This window comes from Carcharodon carcharias, chromosome 4 (genome assembly GCF_017639515.1).
Source record: "Carcharodon carcharias isolate sCarCar2 chromosome 4, sCarCar2.pri, whole genome shotgun sequence".
NCBI lineage: Eukaryota > Metazoa > Chordata > Chondrichthyes > Lamniformes > Lamnidae > Carcharodon > Carcharodon carcharias.
The window spans coordinates 66768503-66795659 of NC_054470.1; the positions used below are offsets into that span (position 1 = coordinate 66768503).

Below are 27157 nucleotides of genomic sequence, written 5' to 3' on the forward strand. Positions count from 1 at the left end.
AGCAGAATCTATTTTGAACAGATTACACATTGTAACACAACTTGGACAAGGATAATATTGAGATCTGCCATTACAGATTCAAAGTTCCACAGTGGCTTTTGACCTCCGTATCCGAAAACCCAATATCTGCTTGTGTGGACTAAGCTCTTTGTCAAGAACTCAAATTAGTAAAGGTTACCCTATAACACCTGCTTTATTACAGTAAAAATAATTTGCAGTTATATAACACCCATCATATGAGGATGTTCCAAAGTGCTTTACAGGCAGTTAATTATTTCTGTAATGTAGTCAGTGTGTATTTTGAAAATCCTCACAATTTGCAATAGGTTAATGTCTAATCTGAGAGACAGCAGTTCAAACAGTAGCTCTCCCTCAGTATTGCATTGACTTGTCAGTCTAGATTATGTGCTCATGGCTCAATTGAGTGGAATTTGGAACCCACAACCTTCTGTTGCAGAGATGTGGACTAAGTAATAGGGATATTTCTATCCATTCACGTTTTCATACAAACGATTAGTGTTAAATAAATCTGGATGACTAAAAGCACTTTACAGTCAATGAAGTAATCTTTTTTAGGTGTAGTCACTCTATTGTAATGTAGGAAACATGACGGCCAATATGCGCATAGCAAGCTCCCACAGCGTTAATGAAAATATGATCAGATAATCTGTTTTTTAAGGTGCTAGTTGAGGGATAAATGTTAGCCAGAACACCAGAAAGACTCCCCTGCTGTTCTTTGAATAGTGCCACGGGCTCTTCTATATCCAGCTGGGAAGGCACAGCCAACTTTAGTTTAATGCCTCATCTGAAAAGCAACTGCAAGACAGTGACACCATTATTCCCTGCCAGATTTGAGATGATTGTGTAATTTCCCCCATCAACCAGGCTTGGAGACCCCAACATAGTAAGTGACTTGGACTGATTTTACACATATGAGTTTGCTGGAGAAATCACCCTAGTATAAACCGTGTGATGAAAATGACTGTTTTTGTGCCCTCAGGCCAAAAACGTACTGGTATACTGTCAACTTTAAGCCAGGCAGGAAGATAGCGTGGAACAACTATGTCTTTGGTCTTATGCTGCAACTACACAATCATGAGTTCTTCAAACCGTCTCCCACGCATCTCAACAGTTAGCCTGATGAAGTACGTTTGATCACAGCAACACACTACAAGATGCAGACCACACTGCAAGATGCAGAGGAAATTAAGGGGCTTGATTTCTGTATTTCCGACTAATAGGTGCTAATTGTATCCTGCTGTCTGGAATCTCACATTAATCTACGGGAAGGAAGAGGATGATTAGCCAATGGCTTACTCCTGCAGTGCTTGATTGGGCTTTCAAACTGTCCTGTTTACTTCTCATAGAAAGGCTAATGATAGATGATAGGGTTGCTACTGTTTTATACCGCTTGGATGACACGATCAGTCATTCATGTCACTTTCAGCAATTGCTGTTTCCACCTGGCCCTCACTTGCTGCGATTACAAGTGATTGAACAACCTTCCTCAATGCTGTGACAGATTTCAGATGGCTGAGACAGGGGATAATGAGTGAAATTAATGATTGAATGCACATTTTGTTTCCATTTCCTGCACCACTCCATGAGGTTAACCAAAAAAAAAAATCAGACAATAACTCATAACTCTCAGCTTCCAAACTACAACTGCAGTTATCGGTATTTCTCAATAAACCAGGAGAGAGCGATCAATAAAGTGCAAAATGAGGGGAGTTTACTTTGTAGAGCAGGATGTAGCTTTTACACATCAAAAGCAAACTGCACAAACTAAAAAGCATAAATCTTTCACAGAGCACTGGGACTCTGGCTTTGCCAATACATGGGCACAAACAGCATACAGTAATATTTTAGGAACTCGAACCAACTCATAAAACGCACCCTCTACTGAAGAAGGGTAGAAAGGGATGCAGGGGCAAGACTGAAAGACGTAATTAGAATGGAAAGAGGCTTGTCTATAGTATAAACAGCGACATAAACCAGTTGGAGCGATAGTCAGTTTCTATGCTGTAGATACAATGTGTGAAATTTAATACCCTCCCCCATGGCCAGTTTGGTGTTGGGTGCAGCACTTAATCAGGCAGGGGTCACCAGATGGGGTCCCCACTACTTGTTTGCCTCCACCCCGACTGAACTCATGGTGGGAGGGCCCATAGCTGGCCTTCCTGCTCTGCCGCCAACTGACGCCTTCAAGGGGGAGGGCTTCATCCCACCACCAATGGTATTAACCTAGAGGCAGGCAGGGGGGGTGGGGGGCTTGCCATGTAGGCAGCATGACAAGCAAATCTGTGTGGGGTTGCTTGTGGACTCCAGTGAAGGGGGGTGCGTCCCTCATTCAAAGGCACTTTGTGCCTGATCTAGGGAACCTGGCATCAGGAAGGTCGGGGGTGGGGCTTACTGAGAGCCTGTGCCTGGGATCCATTGACAATCCTAGGCCTCGGGTGGATGTAGTATCAGCAGCAGCCATTGCTTCCCCAGTGGCACGACTGGTCAATAAAGTTGTTGGCCTCAGAGTGGCCTGTAGCTATCCGCAGGCGAGACTTATGCTTCTGGGGTCCTTTAATGTGACTGGCCTTCCCTGAAGGAGGCAACACAGAGTTCCTGCCAGCTCTCCAACTGGTGAACAAGCCCCCTGTCGCCTCAATTAAATCCAGCCCTATATAATTCTACATGATTTACATAGAATCATGTATTACATTGCAAGTTATTTTCTTTGACACAATGGACTGAGTTTTCATCTCCTCATGGAGGCAGGAATTGGCTTGCAAAACAGTATCTGCCTGACCCCATGCCATTTTGTGTGGCCTTTTCATGGGTTGGGAAGGCCTTGGATGCAAAAAATACCCACACACATCTTCCGGGGTCAGAGTCCCCATTATGAGGACCACAGGAAAATTGTATTTCCTCCTACACAATATTTTTGTGTGCTGTTGTGGGTTTTGAAAGACCAAAAATATGTACTATCTTGCATAGTTATTGACCAGTGAGAGAAGCCTGCTGAGGAGTCAGGAACATTCTGACAGGTAAGTGTTAAATGTTTTGACACCTTCAAACGTCACTATTAGATGCTATATTGTAGCGTTGATGTTTTTTTTAATGCAGTGATTATCATAGGGCTCTGCCCTGCAAAATGTAAATTGACCATTACATTGACCAGCATTGTGTAAGTGCTGACATGCAGTATAGTATGTTTTCCATTGGAGAAAAATATAAACGCTCCTGTTTGTTGCTGTGATGTAAATGCACAGACAACTCTGAGCTTGAAAAAAGACCCCACTGTTGAAAGTTATAAAGAAGTCTAAGCACCTACTCTCTCCACTGATTGATTGCTGTTAATGGAAAAAAAATCTGAAAATGTAACACCATCTGTTCTTTCAATTTCAGGCTCTTGGTACTGTAAGCTAATGTTTTGATAGCTGTGGCTATTATAAATACTTGGAAAAGTTCCAAAAGCTATTAATGGTCTGAGCTCAGCAGGTGTTCTATTGACAGAGCTGTTCTGGCAAACGATTCACAGTTATTAAGAGGCTGTAATAACATAATCGCTCCTTGGATTTGGTTTCCGACTACATGGTTACTGTTTACACAAGTTAATGGCCACTTAAGGGACCTTTTTCTATAAGAGCTGTTATTTTCTTTGTACTATCAATGATAGATTTTTGAATGAGTTTTATATTATATTGTCACAGGTTCAATTTTTTACATTTAAAATAATTCCCATTGCTACTAAATGGATTCTGAGGACTGTACATAGTGGATACTGGGTGAGTGGCAACGAAGGATACATGAGGGGCATGGAGGGAGCATTGGGGTTGGGTGAAGAAGGTTTAGGGGGTCCTTAAATGATGTTGGGAGCTGGGCTGCTGTCTCAGTGAACCAAGGTGAGCCTTCTAACCAGTTTGCCTCTGCACCCGCACTCTTCCCACACTGCACTGCGGTTCATAAACTGCACATTGCCCATGTGGGTAAAAACACAAATTCCAGGCAAAGTCAGACATGAGTCAGGTGTGCATTTACAAAGCCATAAAAGGGCCCAACTTGCATTTTGCAAGCCCAAGACGAAAATAGGGCCAATTCGTTTGTTTATTTATTTTAAAACAAACAAATAGGTATCCACTATCTATGACAATTTTACTTTTGGTTATCTTAAATGCTCATGACACTCGTAGGTCACATTATGAAAGCCAATTTAATTTTAACTAATGCCAGTGATGCCAATATGTAGTAATCCCTTAACTGGCAAGGCAATAACTGTTGCTTTATACAGGATGGCACATATTAAATCTTCTCCTCATTCCATCCCCAACGGGTACAGGGCATGTGAGGGCAGCGTGAGAGGCCCCTGTCCCAGGTAGGTAAGGGTCTCATGCAAAAGTCAGGAGTGTAACGATGTGAATTAGACCATGACACCACTTTAACCTGCAATAGTGGATCTGCTGCCCTATCTTGGTCTTGCCAGGAACAGTGAGTCTAGAAGGAAGCCCCTTATCCACCAAATGTAATCACCTAACTACCCCCAAATCTGGGACCATCATCGTGCTCACTTGCCTTCCATCCAACAGTCTTACATCATTAAAGTGGAGTTGGGAAGGAGTCACTAGAGTCATAGAATGATTCAGCACAGAAGCAGGCCATTCGGCATATAACACCTGTACTGGCTTTTTGAAAGGGTTATCCGGTTAATCCCATTTCTCTGCTATTTCCCCCTTTTAATTATTTATCTACATCCCTCCTGAAAGTTACTACTGAATCTCCTTCTACCACACTTTCAGTCCAATCCCGATCACACCAACTTGCTGTGTAAAATCTCATTGCTGGTTCTTTTGTCAATTATATTAAACCTGTGTCCTCTGGTTACCAACCCTTGTGCTAGTTGAAACAGGTTCTCTTTTTTTACACTATCAAAAACTCTGATAATTTTGAGCAGCTCTGTTAAATCTTTCTGTAACCTTCTCTAGTCTTAAGAAGAATAGCACCAGCTTCACTACTCTTACTTAAGTCCCTCCTCTCTGTCAAGCCTAGTGTCCTTAAGTGAGGCTGGGGAGTTAAAATGATGCCAGCCTCATGTTGGCAAGCCAAGGCAAAACTGATGCTCTCACCTAAGCCCCAGTTAAAATTGGGCCTACAAGATTTATTAGTCTGCATATGATTCAGACATTGTTCGCCTGGTGGTTCCATGCAGCAGCCCAAGACTCTACCAACATGGCTGATGTGATGCTCAAAGGAAAGTAATAAATAGCAAAGTGTAACTATAAATTTAGACTAATCTTGTAAAACTTCACTCCAAGCAGATCACCTGGAGCCTTCCATCTGGACAATTCTCTATCCCTCCCCCTCCCAATCATTCCTCAAGTTCCATCTTCTGCTTGGGGCCCACAGCCCCATTTTGAACTCCCAGTTTCTGGAAGGTTCTAGCTAGTAGGCCTGCCTACCTGTGGATTCCTGGACAACCCCACAGCTTTCTTTTCTTTCTCGCCTTTTAACTCCCCTTCCTCAGTTATTATCCCATTACCTTTCCAATGGCAGTCCCATCCCATCCTCCATCTCAGCTTAGCATCATTTGGAGTATGTAGCCCAAACCTCAGCTATCCTCTCCTCTTCTGATGAGCATTCTGTGGGCCCCACACTACCTGATCCTTGACAGCTACAAACCCCACTGAACTTGTTTGCTCGCCAGTTGGATGAGTCAAAATTATTATAAAGGAGGCAGTAGAAAGGCTGGTTGTACTTAAAGTTAATATGTTACCAGGACGAGATGGATGCATCCGAGGATACTGAGGGAGGTAAGGGTGGAAAATGCAGAGGCACTGGCCATAATCTTCCAATCCTCCTTTGACTCAGGGGTGGTGGCAGAGGACTGGAGAATTGCAAATGTTACACATTTGTTCAAGGGTGCAAGAATAAATCCAGCAACTACAGGCTAGTCAGTTTAACCACAGTGTTGGAAAAGCTTTTGGAAATTAACAGTCACTTGGATAAGTGTGGATTAATTAAAGAAAGGGAGATGGTGGCATAGTGGTATTGTCACTGGACTGGTATTCCAGAGACCCAGGGTAATGCTCTGGGGACCTGGGTTTGAATCCCACCACAGCAGATGGTGAAGTTTGAATTCAATAAAAATCTGGAATTAAAAGTCTGATGATAACAACAAAACCATCACTGACTGTTGTGAAAACCCACCTGGTTCAATAATGCCCTTTATGGAAATCTGCTGTCCTTACCTGGTCTGGCCAACATATGAAACCAGACCCACTGCAATGTGGTTGACTCATAACTGCCCAATTAGGGATGGGCAATAAATGCTGGCCTAGCCAGCAACACCCATATCCCATGAATGAATAAAAAATAAAGCCAGCACAGATCTGCTGAGGTAACAGGGAGGGTTGATGAGTTGTACGTGGAGTTTCAAAAGGAATTTGATGAACTGCCATATAATAGACTTTCCAGCAAAGTTGAAGCTCATGGAATAAAAAGGAAGATGTACAGGGGTTCTTCAGGGTACTAGAATGACTGCTTTTTTTGATCTATATTAATGATGTAGACTTGGATCCATGGGGCACAATTTCAAAATTTGCAGATGACACAAAACTTGGACATATTTTACATCCGAACATACAAATTAGGAGGAGTAGGCCAATCGGCCCCTCAAGCCTGCTCTGCCATTCAATAAGAACATGGCTGATCTGATTTTAACCTCATTTTCCGGCCACCCCGATACTCTTTCATCCCCTTGCTTATCAAGAATCTATCTACCTCTGCCTTAAAGATATTCAAGGATTCTGCCTCAAACATTTTTTGAGGAAAAGAATTCCAAAGTCTCACAACCCTCAGAAAATATTTTTTCTCATCTCTGTCCTAAATTAGCGACCCTTTATTTTGAAACAGTAACCCTAGAGTTCTAAATTCTCCCACAAGAAGAAATATCCTTTCCGCATTCATCCTGTCAAGTCCCCTCAGGATCTTATATGTTTCAATCAAGTTGCCTTTTACTCTTCTAAACTTCAGCAGATACAAGCCTAGCCTGACTAGCCTTTTCTCATAAGATAACCCACCCATTCCAGGTACTAATTAATCTAGTAAACCTTCTCTGAATTGCAGTGAACCATGAGAATAGTGATAGACTTTAAGAGGACATATACAGGTTGGTTGAATGGACAGACGTGTGGCAGATGAAATTTAGTGCAGAGAAGGGTGAAGTGATATGTTTTGGTAGGAAGAATAAGGAGAAGCAATATAAAAATAAACGTGTACAATTCTAAAGGAAGTGCAGGAGCAGATGGGGCTGTTTGTATGTGTGCACAAAACATTGAAGATAGCAGGGCAGATCGAGGAAGCAGTTAAAAATGCATACAGGATCCTTAGTTTATAAATAGAGGCATAGTGTACAAAAGCAAGGAAGCTCTGATAAACCTTTATGAAACATTGGTTTGGCCTTAATGGGAGTAATGTCCAATTCTGCAAACTACACTTTAGGAAGGATGTGAAGGATGAGACGGTGCAGAAATGATTTATGAGAAATATTTCCAGGGATGAGGGACATCAGTTAAATGGAAAGACTGGGGAAGCTGGGGCTGTTCTCCTTAGAGAAGAGATGGTTGAGTGGTGATTTGACAGGGGTTCTAGATAGAGCAGGTAGAGAGAAACTGTCTCCATTGACAGAAGAGTCAAGAACCAGAGGACATTGATAAAAGGTGAATGGCAAAAGAACTAATGGTGACATGATGGAACATTTTTTATGCAGCACGTGGTTAGGATGTGGAGTGCACGGAGAGAGAGGCGAAGGCAAATTTAATGATGGATTTCAAAACGGAATTAGATAAGCACCTTAAGAATAAACGTTCAAGGGCTACGGGGAAAGGGCTCAGGGATGGGACTAACTAATTTGCTCTTGCAGAGACAGCATTGACACAATTTGCTGAATTGCCTCCTTCTGCGCTGTAAACAATTTCACACTGGCAGGATTTTTCAGTCGCGCCAAAGTCAATGGATTTTTGAATGGCTCGCCGCATTTTCGGCCCTGCCCCCGCCGCAACGGGGCTACAAAATTTTGCCCTATGATTTATCTAAATTCTGCATGCATATTTGAAACTATCAAAGGGATTCTCATCCTCAACTTTGTACCAAGTGATTCAAATGGTAACATTTTATGCCAATGGAAACAAAGGAAGCTATTGGCTTAGAAAAAAATAAAAGTAAAACCAACTGATGTATGGAGTAAAATATAATGCAAAACAGAAGGCAGCATTCTCCAGTAACTGAAAGTGTTCACTTAAAGAAAACTAGATTAAGGTCAGGGTTCATTTCTTGTTTTTTTTAAAATAGATTTGGGGATGGGAGTGGGGGCAACCTTTGAGTGGAGCTTTCCTGAAGGCACCATATTTGTAGAGACCCCTTTAAATATTTTAATGAAGTCTATGTTGCCAGTAGCATTGAATCAGAAAATTTTACCATAGCCCTAAATTTTTTGGGGCCCAAATCGGCAACCACAAACTCAGTCCCTGTTCAGTTGGAGAAAATCCATCCCTTCTGCTCCCGAGTTCAGGCAAGTTCAAAAGCACATACATCAATGTGTTCAATGAAGATGCCTGTGTCCACCCACTGGGTGCATGGCAGCTTTGTCTTTTTTGCTTGGTCAGGATCAGAACCTGGAACAGACCTCATCCTGGTGTTAAAACCTGTGCCTCCATGGTTGCTACGGAAAGAGATATTGCATTTATATAGTCCCTTACATCACCTCTATACATCCCAAAGTATTTCACAGTCAATCAAGTACAATCCTTTTAAAGTGCAGACACTTTAGTAATGTAGCAAATGCAGCAGATAGTTGGCGCACAATAAGCTTCCATGAACAGCAACAAGATAAATGACCAGATCTACTGTCCATTGTGAATGAATGTCAACAGCAGGATCTTAAATATCATTTTTCCAACCTGAAACCTCCCTAGCCCCTCTGGCCATCATTACCTTTATCCCCGAATAATGCAATTCCCTGAAGCTACAGGCAGAAGTCTGAATGCAAATTTGATCATCACTTGCTGCAGGCTGCTAGACCTGACGTTAGACTAGAACAGGTCCACTGCCGCTTGATTCCACCAGGATACGGGTATCAAATTTCTTTAAACAACCAACGGGATGAAATCTACAAAACTTTCATCCTCGTCACTGTAGTCTCCAGCTGCAACGTGTCATTATGTCACTGTTATACAAGTAAATAAAACACATTCATTTCCTAGCAGAGTTTCCTGCTGCGACTATTTTGGTTGATTCTGAAAGGAGCTCTTCTCAGGATAACCTTTTACTCAAAAGCTTTTTACCGTTCATTAATTTAACAGCATAGCATATTGATCTATCCTCCCAGGAAGCTGTGACTCACACCTGACTCATACTTAGTCAAGCTGCAGCCTTCAACCCACCCACTTCCTGCGCAAAGCATCTGTTAGATTCAACTCAAAGATCAGAGTAACTTTACTGTAAATCAGAGATGATAAGTGCAGAGAGTCGGTTGATTTTGCTCAACAGGAGAATGCCTCTTGGGTAATTGATTATGCATCCATACATCAATGATCAAATGCTATTTTTGTTCATTGAACAGTGATTTCCTCGACATATGACATATACAACTGTGATCTTGTAAGTTAACAAACTTGAGTTTTCTTTTTCTCTCAAGTTGATGACTTCTGTGGTGCAAGACCTGGACAGTAGGCTTTGAACCCCAAACCTCCTAACTCGAGGGCAAGTGTGCCACAGCCTGAGCTGAGATTTCATCATTAAATAAATGCTCCTCTTAAATAAAAACAGAAAATGCTTGAAATGCTCAGTGGGCCAGGCAGCATCCATGGAGAGAGATTTGTTAGTTTCAAGCAAGTGCAGAGGCAGAGAAAAAGGAGGGCAGGGAAAAGGCCTTTCATAGGGTGGAAGACAAAAAGGGTAATGGCGCAAGGTAAAAGAGGGCAGTAATTGGACAAGAAATAAAAGGTGGTCTAGAGAAGGGGTAAATGGCGACAGCAGAACTATTACTAGCACCTATTTGAAGAAATGGGAACAATGGTTATGATCAGAAATTTTTGAAATCCATGTTGAATCCAGAGAGTAGTAAAGGCTCTCTCCCCCCTCTGGGTCTCTCCCCCCGTGGCTCTCTCCCCCGTCGCTCTCTTCCCCCCCCTCGCTCTCTCCCCCCCGATCTCTCTCCCCCTCGCTCTCTCCCCCCCTCGCTCTCTCCCCCACATCCCTCTCTCCACCCTTCCCTTTCCCCCGTCGCTCTCTCCCGCCCCTCGTTCTCTCCCCCCCCGCTCTCTCACCCACCCCGTGCTCTCCCAACCTCCCTCTCTCCTCTCGTCGCTCTCTCGCCCCATCGCTTTATCAAAAGACGAGGTGCTGTTTACTCAAGTTTTCATTTAGTTTCATTGGAACAGTGTAATCGGTCAAGGACAGAGAAGTCCAACTGGGATGGCTCTTTTAAACTTAAGATGTGAAAGGCTATTAATTTACAGATTGTTATGGAGGTGTGATGTTGTCAAATATGGAACTTATTTTAAATAAAAAGTGAGTTTGAACTATTAAAACAAAGATATTGACTTAAGATGGGTGCCATAGGTCACCTATTTTTTGAGACTGCAAGCTGGCCTAGCTTCTGAGAACTTCTAAAAGTGGTTTGCAATGACTATGCTAAATCACATCCTTGTGGAATGTTGTACCTGCCCTTGTCAGGACTTACCCCAAAATAACAAGGTCAATAAGGCATCTGACTTTCTGTCTCAAGGACTACCAGGCAACAAAGGATAGCTCACAAAATTGATTGTGCACAAGGGAAGGGCTAAAGACCTCTGTCTGTCTCTATTGTATATCAATGGTTTTGACCATGGAAGGTAGTAACTTCTTTGTTAACAAGAATAGACTATTGATTATTTTCCATCAAGTATCAATGGCCAGTTGCCACACGACTGAAACTCTGATTTTTCAAAGTCTTATTATAAAACTCTGCTGGCTTTGGGGCAGTCTAGAGAAAGAACATCTGGTGGCAGCAAAAAGCTGCTTGCCTCTCTCACACTCTTTTAATGGAGCTAGATCCTACCTGCTTATATCGTACTGTGGACAGCAGACAAAGAAATTCTAAAGACAACTTCAAATTCCAAAGCAGCGTTTCCAGGGGGAAAAAAAGCACTACTGCTCCAAGAATTCTTTATATCTTTGCTTTTTATCATTGATTTTTAATTTGGCCAAAACTTAACCTCCTCTTCTTTGTAATTTGTATTTTTTGTGTGTTTGTGTGTGTACATCTGTGTCTGTGTGTGTGCATCTGTGTTGTGACAGTTTGGATGTTTGATTACATTTTTAAATATCTTTACTTGGTAGGTTTTTAGCACAAGAAAAAACTAACCCCTTACTGGTTTGAACTCAAGGAAGCCTGTCTGACTGAGTTCTTTGCAACTAACACATAAATATTTAATCCTTATAAACTTCAAAAACCCTGTTACGATCAACTGAAGAGTGGGAAAAAAAAGGGAGGGTTCTTGTGCCCGTCCTCATCTGGTCATAAGATACGTATTTTTGTGTTTTCATTATGTCAAATGACAATGCGGAACCAGAAGGGAATACCAAGATAAAATCATCAGGTGGATAAAATTCCTTGTTAGAATCACCTTTGCTCTTTATTACAAACTGTTTTACAAATCATTCAGCTATAAAAATCAAAGTAATTCTACCATGCTGCGTTTTTAGGTGGCTAAATCCAATAGTACAGTCCACGTACAAATAGAGAGTGTGTTCCATCCTGGACTCGCTCATGATTTTAAGAGGTGCGGTTGGGTAAGATGTCAAGAACAATTCAGCTGCAAACGCAATAGGTGTTTTTTCAGTGACTTGTAGTGGGACAATGTGCAGGTAGGACAACTAGATAGTGGGACAGTTTTCTGTTTTCCCCACAGTGGCCAAATGTATATTCTTCCCGCATGTTATGAATACACTCATCTCCGTAAGTCTTTCCGACAAGTTGGCTCAATATGGTGAATTAACTGTTACCGTATTGCCAGCAGAAGCTCTCAGAGGAAGTGTGTACCACAGTGCTAGAATAACACATCAGCTTTTGTTCAGCATGAGGGAAGGAAGGGAAAGCAGAGTGCAAGCTAACATTCAGCTTCACTAAACCTGTCCCAATGCTTGTGTCCACCAAATTCTTTAACTGACGAAATATGGAGATGAGGCACCTTGAGCTAAACAAACTAAATTCTACCAGGCAAGAGATTGCATCTGCATTTTTCTTTTATACACAACTTCCTAAAACTTTATTTCACTATTTTTTCTTAACTGTTTGGCATTACTGTAGAAAAGGGGAAGTTAGAAGGAATTTTTCCACACAATGTTATTAGAACATGGAACATTTTATCACAAGGGCCTATTGAGACAGAGACTGCAGGGATAATTTTCCAATTTTAGCCATCAATGCAAAGGCAGGAAGTGACCTTTTCTAACATTAATAATCTGATTCCTTTCTAAGTATTTAAAAGAGCATAAAAGGATAATGGGAAGGGGCATTGGAGCTGACAGCTCTAGTTAAATAACTAGCACCAACACAGGCATGGTGGAAAAAATTGTCTCCTCCTTTAGTGTACTTTTAAAATTCTATGTAATGGAGCAAGAATCTAAATCTTGAAGGTACAAGATTGGCTAGGCCTAGGGGTTCATGCCTAAGGGGTCTGACCTTGCAAATGTTTATTAGTCCAGTAACATAATAACTATATTACCATACTTAGTTACTAACACACCAAAAAAGTTATTTTCCCACAGCCAACCAACCCATCCAGTCCTGCCCCAGTGCACAGAGATACTTCAGGATCCAGCTCACTGGATGCTTCGGCTCAGTGGTGGCATTTACTTCTGTGGTAGAAAGTTGTGGGTTCAAGCCCCACACCAGAACACTTAATCCAGACTGATATCAGAGTGCAGTAGTGAGGGACATCAGAGGTGCTGTGTTTTGGACGAGATCAGATTAGATTTATGTCAAAGAATTCACGGCAATATTTCAAAGAAGAGCAGGGGGACTGATGTCCTTACCAACAGTATTCCATTCCTACCTCTAATCTGCATCATCATACAAGACTTTGTTGAGAGAAGAGTTACTTTACCCTTCAATTTTCCAGTTAGATGTCAAGGACCCAGACTGCCTGATATGCTACAAACTTACATATTTCCATTTTTTCTAAAGCAAGTAGGTTGTGCTATTCAATATTTGCACCTCTTACTTTCAGCCCTCCTATTACCACAATCTTACCCCAGAACTGGCACCTGACCAGCAGTGGTGCAAGAGCAACATGCAGAAGAGTAGCATGGCACTGATGATAGGGAAACACTGGGCTGAACTTTCAGAGAGTTGTGGAGACTCCAAGGACCTTTAAAAATGGTGGGCAGAACTCAGTTCTGGAGGTCCTGCTGCATTTTCAACAGATCCAGTTTTTGATGGGGGTGCTGGGGGAGAGCGGTGTCTCAGCAGTCACTGCTGAATTCAAACAGACCCCATTTTTGCTAGAGCCGGGCCTTATCCTGCAGTTAAGGATCTCAGCAATCAACCTGTAATTAGTTGATGATGCCTTTAAATAGCCCTCGTTGCAGGGGCGGTGGGGTGGTCATTCCTGCTGCTGAGCATGTATTCAGCCACGTGTGTCTAAGAGATGGCCTTAACTGCTACAAGTTCTTTGAAGATGTGACAAGCAAAGTGGATAAGTAGATGTAGTATATCTGGACTTCCAGAAGGCCTTTGATAAGGTGCCGCACAAAAGATTAATACACAAGATAAGATCACACGGAGTTAGGGGTAATATATTAGCTCGGACAGAGGATTGGTTAACCAACAGAAAGCAGAGAGTTGGGATAAATGGGTCTTTTTCTGGATGGCAAGCTGTAACTAGTGGGGTACCACAGGGTTCGGTCCTTGGGCCCCAACTATTTACAATCTATATTAATGACTTGGATTCAGGGGTAGAAGGTACTATAGCTAAATTTGCAGATGACACCAAAATAGGTGGGAAAGTAAGTTGCAAGGAAGAAATAAGAAATTTACAAATGGATATGGACAGGTTAGGTGAATGGGCCAAAATTTAGCAGACGGAGTTTAACATGGATAAGTGTGAGGTTATCCATTTTGGGCGGAAGAACAAAAAGGCAACTTATTATTTAAATGGAAAGAAACTTCAGAATGCTTCAGTGCAGAGGGATCTGGGTGTCCTCGTGCATGAATCGCTGAAAGCTAGTATGCAGGTACAGCAGGTAATAAGGAAGGCAAATGGAATTTTGGCATTTATTGCTAAAGGAATAGAGTATAAAAATAGGGAAGTGTTGTTGCAACTGTACAAGGCATTGGTGAGACCGTACCTGGAGTACTGTGTACAGTTTTGCTCCCCTTACTTGCACTGGTGGCGGTTCAGAGGAGGTTCACTAGATTGATTCGAGAGATGTGGGGCTTGTCTTATGAGGAGAAATTGAGCAGTTTAGGCCTATACTCGCTAGAGTTTAGAAGGATGAGAGAAAATCTAATTGAGGTAAATAAGATGCTAAAGGGGAGAGACAAAGTAGACATGGAGCGGATGTTTCCCCTTCTGGGGAATTCTAGAACAAGAGGCTAAGGGGTGGTAGATTTAAATCAGAAATGAGGAGGAATTACTTTTCTCAAAGGGTCGTGAATATGTGGAATTCACTACCTTAGAGTGCAGTGGATGCCGGGGCGCTGAATAAATTTGAGGAGATAGACAGATTTTAAGTTAGTAATGGGTTGAAAGGTTATGGGGAGAGGGCAGGAAATTGGAGTCGAGGCCAAAATGAGATCAGCCATGATCGTAATGAATGGCGGGGCAGGCTCGAGGGGCTGAAGTGCCTACTCCTGCTCCTGCTCTTATAACTGGAGCATTAAGTTCCAAAATGGCAGCCCTGGCATCAATTCAGCATTGCATGATGAATGATGTCATGGTCTGCTGACATTATAGCAAACAAAATCTATTTACTCAGCAAACAGCAAAACAAGTAAGATTTATTTAAAAAGATTCTCCATCAAATACAACTTATGACTAAAGATGCAGCCACTTCTCCCAATAAAATCAGTGTTTTTTTTCCAGCAAAAATGCAGTAAGTGGAGGATAGCTGCATCCAAATCAAGTGTGTAAAACCAGCCCTGTCAGTTACAGCAGTGGGGTCGGGAAAACAGGGAAAATTGCCTCATTATCTCCCATCTGGAACAATGGTAACGCTATGCAGCCTGTAATTCTGTACAATGAACACACTGATCTCAGTGCAATAATGAAATCTAAAATTTGCCACCTTCACTCATATTCTGAAGGTTTCCATCCCATGCACTGTTAATTTTATTTTAAATGAGTTGGCACCTGTGCTGAAACAGCCTGAGAAAAGATTTTCAGATGAATGCATTAACTGTTCTCAGCTGTTAAGCCTCAGCATAATTTGAAAATCATGCAGTTTAATCCTCTGTTCAAATATACAAGTGGAAGGAGCTAAGGCCATTCATCTGATTAATATTAATTTAGAACTCATTTTAATTGTATCACTAAGCATCCAGCAGAATAATCAGTGTTGTTTCTTTAAATTTCCTACTATCGAAACAATTTAATTACTGATTTTCCTCAAAAAATCTTTACAATTCAATATCTTTTTGTTGGATACTAAAATGAAGAGTACAATTATGAACATGACATCTTTGGAAGTGCTAGCTTTGCTCATTTGGCAGTTCTCATCTGAGTCAGAAGAACATAAGTTCAAGCTTCACCCTAGGACTTCAGCACATCATTTTACATTGACACTTCAGTGTAGTATTGAAAGAGGGCAACACTATCAGAGGTACCAGCCTTCAGGCGGAGTCTTTTCCACCTGAACAAGTTCAATGAGACTAATTGAAGAGGAGCAAAAGTGTCTCCTGGGCCATAATCTTTTGCTCAGCATGCAGGGATGGGCCCTGCTCGCCGATGCGTAAAATGACACGTGGTGACCTTGGGCATGTGTCCCGATCTCATTGCGTGTCATTCAGGTCTTCAGTTCGGCAGGCGCACACTGGAGTCGGCTGCACACCCGCTGAACTGTCAAAGACCTATTAAGGCCACTTAAATATCAATTAAACTTAAGGGAGCTGCACGTCCAACCTTAATGTTTCATGAAGGTTTTTAAAGTTTAATAAAATTTTTAAATAAAAGTCATAGATATGTCCCAGCTCATGTGACACTATTTCCTCAGGGAGACTTCTGCGCTCTTTCGCGCGCATGTACAAAAGAGTGCAGGCACTGACTCAGCCTTCTCCCCTTCGCCCGCACAGGAAGTGCTCAGAGCTTTTGGGTGCACATCATGCTGGGCGGGCCTTAATCTGTTTCTGGTGTTGTTAACTGAGGTACAAGCTTGGCCAGACAGGGGGAGATTTTTCTCCCCATCATGGGGAGGCTGGGCGGGAGCGGATGGACAGCCGATCGCCGCCTGTGATTGGCTGCACCCCACCATTTTACGTGAGGAGATAGTGTCACATGAGCTGGGACATATCTATGATTTTTATTAAAAAATTTTATTAAACTTTAAAAACCTTCATGAAACCTCATCCCGCCTGTGGATGAGGTTTCATGATAAATGCAAAGGCCGCCTGGGCTCTTCGCCTGCTGCCAACCTTAAGGTTGGGTGTGCAGCTCCCTTAATCAGTTTAATTGATATTGTCTGGGGAGACAGGTTTGAATTCCATTGCAGCAGCTCTAGGAATTTGAATTCATTTAATAAAATCTGGAATTAAAAGCAAGACTCAGTAATGGTGGCCATGAAACTGTCACTGATTGTTGTAAACATTCACCTGGTTTACTAATGTCCATTGGGGAAGGAATTCTGCCATCCTTACCTGGTCTGGCCTACATGCGACTCCAGATCCACAGTAACGTGGTTGACTCTTAACTGCCCTCCGAAATGGCCTAGCGAGCTACTCAGTTGTATTCAAGAAGGTGGCTCATCACCATCTCCTCCAGGACAATTAGGGATGGGCAACAAATGTGGGCCTTGCCAGTGACGCCCACATCCCATGAAAGAATAAATAAAAAAGGGAACAAACTTGAGGACCTTTCAGAGACCAATACAATGGATAACAGCCATCATGCCTTTGGAAGCTCTAGCTCTTTTGTCAATTATTTTAAACATATTGACAATTTTATTGCAAACTGTCCCAAGTCTCTCTATCTACAAATGCCTTCTTTCATCTGTTACAAAATATGAAACACCATGATAGGGGCACTTTCAAAACATCAAGTTAATCAGCACACACATGCTACAGCTGTTTATCTAATATTGCCCGAGCTAATAAAAGATTGGTATTGTAGGAGCTGCTTTACAGGCAATGCATCACCTCCCCACTCCCACCTGTAACCAAAGATCTTCCCATCCCATTGAAATCTGGGAAAGACTTTTTTCCCACAATTGGTTCTTTGCACTATTGGGAAAACAATAGAGTTGAATATCCTTCGTGCTACTCCTCGCTGCTAAAATGCATGGAAGATTGTCACAAACTCCAGGTATGTACATAAATGATGTTCCTGCCACATTTCCAGAGAGGTTACAGCAGTAGAGTGAGATAAATATTCCCAGTCATTGATTCTAACTTGTTATTCTATTTGCATTATTCGGTTTGCAATCTCAGGTCCACTTCTGCACTGAGTTTGTGCACAGGTCTGCCAGCCATATGACATATGGCCTCGGAGAAACCATCAAAGCTGATAATGGGATTTGGTACCAATGCTAAGAGCAAAGACTATTTGAGTATTCAGATAATTATACTGGAAACAGCCAGTTTTGAGGTGACTTTATTGAGCAGTTTAAAATTTCAAAGTCCAAAGAAGCATTGGCAGCATCTCCCAAACCGCAACCTCTACTATCTGGAATGACAAGGGCAGCAGATTAATAGAAACACCATCACCCCCAAGTTCCCCTCCAAGTCACACACTGTCCTGACTTGAATATATATCACTGGTCAGAATTCTGGGATTCCTTGCCCAACAGCTTTGTGGGAGCACAATGGATTCACTACTGCAATGAATCAAAAGGGACCACCCTAGCCCTTTAAAGGCAACTAGGAATGGACTACAAATGGCAGCCTGGTTGAGTTGACCTCCATAGTTTAAAAAAAAATCAAATTGAACTGTACATGGAAAGAATTGGAGCATAATTCCTCAGCTAATGAAGCAGTCAAGCACATATCTAGCAAGACCAGAACAATATCTGGGCTTGGGTTGATAAGTCACACCACACAAGTGTCAGGCAATGACCCTCTCCAACAGAAATCTAATCAGCTTCCATTACCATTCAATGGAACTATCACCACCGAATATCCCAGCTCCAACATGTTAGGCATTCCCACTGACCAGAAACTTAAGTCCAGACATATAACTACTGCAGCTCCAAGAGCAGATCAGAGGCTGGGAATTCTGTGGTGAGTCGCTCACCTCCCAACTCCCCAACGCTGTTCCACCATCCATAAGGCACAAGTCAGGAGTGTAATAGAATACGCTACACTTGCCTGAATGAATGCAACTCCAACAAGCAGCTCAACATATTCAAGACAAAACAGTCCATTTGATAGGCACCCCATCCACCTGTTTGAATATCCAATACCCCATTCACTGTCATACCGTGGCTGCAGCCTGTAGTGTTTACTGTCTACTTGGCATCATCTAATTACCAAGGTTAGAAATGACTGCTTGTGATATTACTAGATTAGTGCATTTGCAGGACATCCCTATCAGCCTCTTTATGGAAGGTGTTCACATGTTTATTTTAAACTGGTCAATATATCACTTCCAATCTTGATTTATCCAGTCTTTTATACTTTGGCTCAGAGTATGGCTTGGTTTCTCGGCCAGCAGGTCGTAGACCCAAGCCCCACCCAGAAACTTAACCACATAATCAAGGCCGACACCCGAGTACATTACTGAGGGAATGCTGCACTACAGGAGATGCCATCTTTCAAAAGAGATGGTAAACCAAAGTCTGCTCTCAGGTGGGCATCAGACCCCTGGCATTATTTTAAAAACTAGGGAGTTCTCCAGGTTGCCTAGCCAACATTTATCCTTCAACCAGAAAAGCAGACCATTTGATCATCTATCTCATTGCTGTTTTGTGGGACCTCGCAGTGCTTAAATTGGCAGCTGTATTTCCCATACAACAGCACTTCAAAAGCATTCCAATTACTTTGAGGCACTTTAAAAGATCCCAAGTTGACAAAATATACCATATCAATGCAAATTCCTCATTTCTTTACTGCTTGGAGCCTTCGTGATGTCGTGCCCTACACTTTGGGCCTGGCCCTTCAATTAGGACCCTCAATTAAAAATAATTGCAACAAGACTTTTTATTTGCAACCTCCAGCTGTCAAAATTAAAGCAGTAAGGATTAAAGCAAGGAACTGAAAACCTACCAATGAGGGAAGACATCGTTCACAGATCACCTAAATAAACAGCATAAGTGAGGCTGCTGCTGGTTGCATTAAAGTGGCTTTAAGTTCAAGTGACAAATAAGCTATTCATGGATTGCGTGCTAGTCAACAAATTCCTCACTCGTGATAGGAAGCAGCAGTCTTGGTCAACTATTCTGAAGACTTCATGGTAACTTGTGTAAAATTCGCCATGTGTCTTGTGGCATCATGTGACGTTGTTTGAGACAGAGATCCTAATTTATTTCCTTCCACATGACAATATAAACATAAGCTAATCTCATTCAAAATACCCAATTTACTGTAGTTTTCAATTATTTTGGAATGTTCAGTTACTGCACTGACAGCATAGCATGGCTACTGATTAAATAAGACATTTAAAACAATTTACTATGCAGGGAAATGTCAGAAGATCTAGCACTCCTTGAACACTTTCTGCTAAAGTACAGTGAACTATCTGGATTTAGCAAAGTTAATTATGCATTTCTAACTAATGTATTCACAAGATCATTCTGGATCTGGATGGCTATTTAGCCCAACTGAATTCATTCAAAGTGATCTGAATGTACTCCCCATTTTAGGCTTTGATTGTTTCTTAAATGATTCTAGGGTTTTGCCTCTACTACTCTACCTGGAAGTTATTTAATCTATATAATGAAGAAATTTATGATATTTGTCCTAAAGCTACCTTTCTGTAGTTTGAACCCATCGCCTAATTGCACTCTGACATCTTAATTTAATATATAGGCTCAACTTTCTTCTTATCCTTAAAAATCTTGCATCCCTTGAGGTCACCACTTCTCAGATGATTCCCTTCCAGCTTGAAAAGCCCAAGTCTCTCCAGTCTTCCCTCACAATACCCCTAACACTGGGGATCAGCCTCATGGCTCTTCTCCGCATCTGCTCTGCACTGCACTTGAATACCACCTGGCCACCGCATCTGGACTCAATACTCAAGGTTCTGGTCTCACGGGACACCTGTACAGGTTGATCATTACTTCCTCTGACTTTAGTCTAATGTTCTGACAGTGCACTTCAACATACAATTGGTTTGGTTGATTGCTGCTCTGTATTTATCTGAAAATGTTCAACATCAAATCAGTTGAGACACTTTTTTTACTCATTCACAAGATGTGGGTATTGCTGGCAAGGCTAGCATTTATGGACCATCCTTAATTGCCCTCGAGATGGTGGTAGGCCACCACCTTGAACCACTTGAGTTCATGTAGTGAAAGTACTCCCACAGTACCAATAGTTAGAGAATTCCAGGATTTTGATCCAGCAACGAAGGAACAGTGAGGGATTTCTCAATCAAGATGGAGAGAGACTTGGAGAGGAAATTGGACGCGTTGGTGTTTACATGTGGCTGCTGCCCTTTTTATTCTAGGTGGTAGACGTCTTGGGTTTGGGGGCTACTGATTTTGTGCACATACACCCTCAAGTCCCTCTACTCCTGCACTCCTCCCACTTTATTATGTATCATCTTTCCTCATTCTTCCTACCAAAATGTATCACTTGACACTTATCTGCATTAAATTTTATGTCACGTGTCCATTTCATCCAGCAGCCCGTCAATTTCCTTTTGAAGTCTCTTTCTACCTCAGTTCACAATACTTCCAAGTTTTGAGGAATTCATAAATTTTTTAATTGCACCCTGCATGCCCATTAATATATAAAGATGAGTAGTGATCCTAATAGATCTCTGGGGAACCCCAGTATATACCTTCCTCCAGTCCGAAAATTAACTGTTCACCACTACTCTCCATTTCCTATCACTCGAGCACATTTTGTATCCATGCCCTCACTATCCCTTTTATTCCAAGGGCTTTAAATTTGCTGGCAATCCTATTATGTGGCACTTTTGGAAATCCATGTACACCTCATCAACCATATTAACCTTATGAATCCTCTCTGTTACCTTACCAAAAACTTGATCAAATTAGTTAAACACTATTTGCCTTTAACAAATCCATACTGACTTTCCTCAAATTAATCCACATTTGTCCAAGTGACTGTTAGGTTATCCTGGACAAAATTTTCTCACCGCTGAAGTTAAACTGACTGGCCTGTAGTTGCGAGGCTTACTCTTACAGCCTTTTTTGAACAACGGAATAAAATATTAAATTATCTAGCCCCCTGGCACCACCCATATTTCTAAGGAGGGTTTCAAGATTATGGCACATGGTGCAATTTCCTCTCTTAATTCTCTCAGTACCCTCAGATGCATCTCATCCAGTCTTGGTGACTTGCCAACATTAAGTAGAGCCACCTTTTCTAGTATCTTCTCTATCAATTTTTTGCCCTTTGTCTCAATTACCTCCATTTTCGGTATGACTTCACCAACATCATCTTCCTTAGTAAAGACAGATACAAAGTACTCAATTAGTTGCTCAGTCATGCCCTCTGCCTCCATGTGTAAATTTTCTTTTGGTTCCTATTTGGCTCCACACTTCCTTTTACTATTTATATGCCTATAGAAGACTTCTGGATTCCTTTTTATGTTACCTACCAGTCTCTTCGCTTCTCTCATTTCTTTATTCTACTTCATCTCTGAACCTTGTATTCAGCCTTGTTCTCAATTGTATTATCAACCTGACATCTGTCATACACACCCATTTTCTGCTTCATCTTGCTCTTTTTTTCATCAAGGGAGCTCTGGCTCTGCTTGTCCTACCTTTTTCCCCTTGTGGAAACCTACCATGACTGCATCCAAAACACATTCTCTTTAAAGACAGCCCACTTATTTCATTACAGTTTTAGTAATCTTCGATTCCAATTTACCTGACCAGATCCGTTCTCTCACTATTGAGACTGGCTCTCCCGCAATTAAGTATTTTACTCACCACTGACATTGGAACCACCTCATGACAGACTCAGCAATGTCTCCTTCCTGGAAACATTCTGATCTAGAAAATTCTCCAGTACATACTGCAGAAACCAATCCCCTCTTTGATCTTTACACTATTACTATCCAAGTCTATATATATCTATTATATTAAAGTTCCCCCATTACTCTATAGCTCTCACACCTCTCTGTAATTTTCTTGTAAATTCGTTCCTCTATTTCTTTCTCATGAGTTGTTGGCCTATAGAATACACCCAATAGTATAACGGTACCTTCATCAAAATAGATTTTGTCCTTGAACCTTCTAAGACATCCTCTCTCTCCAGCATTATAATATTTTCCTTAATCAATACCATCACCTCTCCTCCTTTCTTTCGTTCCCCATCTTTCCAGAATACCTTGTATCCAGGAACATTTATTAGCCAGTCCTCCCCCTTTTTAGGCCAGGCCTCCATCATCGACATGACAACATATTCTCCCTTGGCTACATGTGCCTGCAGCTTACCAACTTTATTCGCCACACCCCGTGTATTCACATAAATGCACAAGAAGTCTAATTTATACCTTATACTGACCCCAATTAATTCCTTACTATTCTTACTCTAGTGCTATCAGGATCTCCAAATACTTTGTGCACCTCATTAATGTTACCTCATGGTTCCCATCCCTTGCCAACCAGGCTTGTCCAAAATGCAGCCCAGGTAGCCCCTCTATGCGGCCCCTGGAGCCAGTTTTCAAAATTTCAGTCAAACAGGTGAGTTTCAATGGAAGATTACGATTGCAGGAGCAGCTCTATGCAAAGGCTGTTGCCCTCCTGCCTCTGCTGCTAAGCTCACTAATGAGCCTAGCAGCAACAAATGAGGGGAACAGTCACTGATTGGTGTGTTGAGGGCTGCAAATGTTTGGTGGGGTTGAGGCCTATGGAGGATACAGTGCCGCGTTGATTTGGTGGGGGGTGGGGTGTGTGTGTGTGGAGGAGAGCTTGTGTGAGCGACAGCGTGAGACTGTGTGCATGCAAGAGAGAGAGAGGAGTGTAACTGTGAGAGAGTGAGACTGTGGGAGTGTGCGCGCATGTGAGCGACTGTGTGTGTGCTCGAAATAGAGAGAGAGAGAGATCACCAAAAAACAGAAAAAGCGAGAAAAACTCAGCAGAAAGTGCAACACCTGCCCCTTTAGCTCCTCCCTCCTCACCGTCCAAGGGCCCAAACACTCCTTTCAGATGAAGCAACGCTTCACTTGTATCTTCTTCAATTTGGTCTACTGCATCCGCTGCTCCCAATGTGGTCTTCCTCTACACTGGGGAGGCCAAATTCAGACTGGACAGACAGACACCCCCGGTCTGTCCGCAAGCATGACCCAGACCTTCCTGTCGCTTGCCATTGCAACACTCCACCCTGCTCTCATGCCCACATGTCCGTCCTTGGCCTGCTGCAATGCTCCAGTGAAGCTCAACACAAACTGGAGGAACAGCACCTCATCTCCCGATTAGGCATCTTCTAGCCTTCCTGACTTAACATTGAGTTCAATAACTTCAGACCATGAACTCTCTCTTCTGTCCTCACCCCCTTTCTTCTACATTCATTTTTATTTTTAATCCACGTTTTTTTTTTATTCATTTATCTGTAGTTTTATACATTTTCTATCCTTTTTCCCCCCATCGCCACCCCTTCCCCCACCCCATCCCCTACAGGGCCATCTGTTACTTGTTCCATGTTGTTCTTTCACACAATGCTACCCTTGCTCTGCTATTATCAGTATGCTTTTTTACTTTTACGCCACAATCAGCACCTTTTTTTAAGCACTAACCAGAACCATTAGCAATCCCTTTGTCCCCACCTATCACTAGCCTTCTATCCAGCTCCACTTGCCCCAACCCCCTTAAAAAAGTATAAATTCCATCACATTTCCACCTCTCTTCATCTCTGAAGAAGGGTCATATGGACTCAAAGTTAACTTTCTTTTTCTCTCTCCACAGATACTGTCAGATCTGCTGAGTTTTTCCAGCATTTTCTGTTTGTTTCAGATTTCCTGCATTTGCAGTATTTTGCTTTTATCTTAGTGAGAGAGGGTTGTGTGTGTGTGTGTGCCCGCACGAACGAGAGAGCTTGTGTGTGCATGTGAGAGGGGAGAGAGAGAGAAAAAGGGAGAGAGAGAGAGAGAGAGAGAGAGAGAGAGAGAGAGAGAGAGAGAGACAGAGTCAGAGACACACACACACACCCAGGAAACAGGCCGCCGCCTGCGGTCAGCCCATGACCATAATTTCATGCTGGCTGCCAAGCGTGAAACGCAACTCCCCAATGGTCGGGTGAGGGCAGGCCGCCAATGGTGACCCAACAGCCAGTTTAAAATCAGCGCTGAGATGTAAGAACATCTCTTCTGTGTTCTCAATATTCAAGTTATAGTCAAGTGTGGCTGGAGACACCTGGCTGGAGGGCAAGTCGGGCGGGCACTCGTTTGCCCGCTTTTCAGATGCGGTCCTCCTGGAGGAGGTGGCTGCCAGGAGGGACACCCTTGTCTCCAGAGATGGGAGGAAGAGACCATTAATCTCATCAACAGAGCATGGGAGGAGGTGGCAGCACTGATGAGCAGCCATGACATGGTCTGGCACACATGGGTGTGGTGCCAGAAGAGATTCAATGACCTGCTGCACTCAGGAAGGGTGAGTAACATGTTGGCATGTGGACCTCAGGGGTGCTAGAGTCCAAGTGCCAACTGTCAATGACACTAGAGCTGACCAAGGGAATGAGCCCTGGCTGCTTGGACTGACTGCCTTGTGGCTCAAGGGCCAAGACACAGATGTGCCCTGCAAGGTGTTCCTCAGCTGGGGTTGGCCAGGCTGCAGTGGCGCTGCAGGTAGGGAGTGGACTAATCAATGTTCCTCTGTTCTTTCAGGAGAAGACAAACCATATCCAAGCAGGGAGGTCACGTACAGGCAGAGGCCTGCCCAACCTCCTGCTGCTCACCAGATTCGAGCGAGACACCCTAGAGCTGGAGAGCCGGCACACTCCCTGTGCAACCGGGTGTGGAGAGGCTGGGATGCCAGGCGAAGCTAAGAGTGCAGTGCACAGAGCTGAGAGTTTCAGATTGTGCAACAATTCCAATGTAGTTTCTTCATTGATTGGAGCCTCAAACCGCAAGTCCCAATTGATCATTGAAAGATGATGGCACCATAATGCAGATCTCCATTGTCTCACCAGGGTGCCTGGCATGCACAGTGACAGAGTGATGACATGTCCTTGTTCTCTCTTAGATTTGCCAGGACGCGCTCGCTCTCTGGATTCCCCTGACGCCAGAGGGCCACTGGACTTCATTTGCACCTGTGTCACCCCTGCTCTCTGAACCAGGCACCAGCGCAGATACCAGCACCTCAGTGGGCATTAGATCGGCGGCCAGAATGTCAGTGCACATTGATGAGGCCACTTCACACTTGCTTGAGGTGCAGGCAGAGTCAGAGTGCCCAGGACGCTGGCACTGGGTATCTGGACGATGCTCAGTCGAAGACAGGCGATGAGCCTCTAGGGTCGTCCATTAGGCGGCAGATGGTCGAGAGGCAGAGCCTCATTTGGCATTGCACCTCAGGCATACTGAGGTAGCTGCACCATCCCCTGTAAACCCTGGCAGCAGGATAGTGGCGTCTTCTGCGGCCCCTTCTCCTTCCGCCTTGGACTTCCTGTGCCCCTTGTGCATGTGCCTCTCCTCCCACAGGTCCCTCCTCTGGAAGCTGCATTGGGACGCCTGCTCTCCTCAGAGGTGCCACCAGCAGAGACCACAATCTCGATTACCAGGGTAACTGAAGGCTGTCTGATACTTGGAAGGGTTCACTGGGTCGGAATCCTCCGGGGGCCTTGGAGACACAAATAAGTCCTGAAACAAAGCTAGGAAATGTTAACAATTTAGACCCAAACAGAAATGGAGCTGCCAAGGGCCAATAAGCGACCAGCATCAAACTTATCTCCAAAACTCCTCACTACTCACACTGGCAATGCCATTGACCCTTTCAATTACCACCCTGGGATGAGGTTTAGCAAATTGTTGACTGCCCACCTGCAAGTTTTTGTCGTGTGACGAGCACAAAATTGCACGAGCAACATAAAATCTAGCTTAATTGCCTTTAACTGCCTTAACTGGCCACATAATTGATGGTGGGCGTGGCTGCAACTCCCAAGCATGCCCATCAACTGAAACATCACGTGTTATTTGACGCTCGAGCAAGTCGGGCCCACCAGCTGGATGAAAAATTCTGCCGTATGTGCATGTGTGAAAGAGGGAGGTGACGAGGGCAGGGGCAGAGAGAGGAGGGGGCACGGGTGGGCGCAGGCAGGATAAAGTGAGTGAATGTCTGTGCGGGAATGAGAGGGAGGGTGGGGGCAGTAGGTTGTGTGAGTGAGTGTGTCTGCCTGGGAGTGAGATTGAGTGACTGACTGACGATTGTTTGGGTGGGGGCAAGAGTGATAATCTACTGTATGCCCAGTCTCAGGTTTCTCACTCACTCTCACCGCCACTATGAAGATGGATGTTATCTGTTTTAACATTTTTGGGAACATAATGGTACTCTGTAAAGAAAGCTGTGTGTGCACGTGCACATGTGGGCGGGTCCAATGGTAATTAAACTGGGGGAAGGTTAGTAAAGACAACTTGTCTGTGGGAACTCAGAGATGCATACATTTGTAATGAGAAACTATGGTGAAGTTGGAATTACAAGTAAAGAAGTTGGTTTTAAAATATGCGTTAGGTAATAGATAAGGACTTGGTTTTTCAGCTGCTAAATTTAAAAGGGAGTTTAAGTGACTTTTACAACTTACAAAGGTTTCATAAAGTAAACAAGGGAAGGTTATTAAATTTTATTTGACCTG

At 43.1% G+C, this 27157-nt stretch overlaps 1 protein-coding gene across 9 annotated transcripts in view; it reads right to left on the bottom strand.

The window, feature by feature from the left end:
• Positions 1-27157, bottom strand: part of LOC121277270 (beta-amyrin 11-oxidase-like) — a 122367-nt gene that overhangs the window by 31852 nt on the left and 63358 nt on the right. The gene's annotated exons all lie outside the window — the stretch shown is intronic.